Here is a 1631-nt window from a genome sequence, read left to right as displayed (position 1 = left end):
AAAGCATGAACTTCTGTACAAGCACCTAGCATAGTGACTAGTATTTAGGAGGCATTCCTTAGTTAGCTGTTGACTGAATTGATGCATTAATTAATGAACAAATGAAAAATTAGAATTAGAAAATCCCCAACTATGCTCGATCTCTATGTCTAGAAGAGATTTGACGTATAATCCTTGCTAACTTTTTTAAGATAAATAAATTGTAATACCAAAAATTCAGAATAGCTCAACCCTAAGATTCCACATTTATGCATTAATATTGCCAGTAGAGCAGATTACATAAAAGTTGTTTTTTTTTTAATTAGTGGAGAACATGGGTGAAGACTGGCCTGCAAGTCTGAAGAAGGCAGTTTTAGACTGACAACAGCAACAACCACAAAATAGCATCAATGGCTAGAATTCATTGAGTGTTCAGTATATGCTGAACATTGCACAAAGTGGACTATCTAATATACCTTCTCATCACTTCAGCCTACAAGATGGGTGTACTGTAGTAGTTGTTAAAAAGTAGAGCTCAAAATCAAATTTCTAGTGCTGCTGCTAGCTAGCTAAGGTGAGCTTAGAAAAATGGCTTAAACCCTCTGTGTCTGTTTTTTTTTTTTCTGTAAAAAAAAGAATGACAATAATAGTATACACTTTGTAGATTAAATGTATTACTAGATGTAAAGTGCTTAGAATCCTGCCTAAGAAATTGCTATATTCATATTAACCATTTAAAATCTCATTTTTGAGATTGATATTGATCTGGGCAATCTTTTTTTTATATGATCCCAAAGCATAGGCAGCAAAAGCAAAAATAGATAAATTTGAGTACATCAAACTGAAAAGCTTCTACACAGCAAAGAAAACAATTAGCAAGGTGAAGAGACAATCTACAGAATGAAAGAAAATATTTGCAAACTATACATCTGATATATCTAAACCATATAAAGACCTCAAAAGCAAGACAACAACCTAATTTTAAAAATGGGCAAAGGACCTGAATAGACATTTTTCAAAAGAAGACATCCAAATGGCCAAGAGGTATATTAAAAAATGCTCAACATCACTAATCATTAGGGAAATGCAAATTAAAATTGCCATGAGATATTACCTGTTAGAATGGCTAAAGACAAACGATCACACGTGAAGATTTGAGGATATGAAGGAAAGGGAATGCCTGCACAGTGCTGGTAGGAATATCAATTAGTATGACTGTTATGAAAACCAGTATATGGGTTCCTTAAAAGTAGAATTACCATATGATCCAGCAATCCCACTTCTGGGTATATATTCAACAGAAATGAAATCAGTATGGTGAAGAAATATCTGCACTCCCATTTATTTCTTGCATTGATATTCACAACAGCCAAGATATGGAATCAACCTAAGTGTCCATCAATGAATGAATAAAGAAAAATTGTTGTATAAATACACAGTGGAATACTATTCAGCCATGAAAAGAAGGAAATCTTATCATTGTAGCAACGCAGATGAATTTGGAGTTTTTTATGTTAACTGAAATAAGCCTGGTACAGAAAGACAAATACCAGGTGACCTCATTTATATGTATGGAATCTAAGAAAGTTAATCTCATAGAAATAGAAGGTAGAAAGCTATTTACCAGAGGTCCTGTCAGTTGGAGAAGAGGG

This window comes from Macaca thibetana, chromosome 8, assembly GCF_024542745.1.
Source record: "Macaca thibetana thibetana isolate TM-01 chromosome 8, ASM2454274v1, whole genome shotgun sequence".
Taxonomy (NCBI): domain Eukaryota; kingdom Metazoa; phylum Chordata; class Mammalia; order Primates; family Cercopithecidae; genus Macaca; species Macaca thibetana.
The sequence above is the reverse complement of the archived record's forward strand: the minus strand, read 5'-3'. Positions refer to the sequence as shown.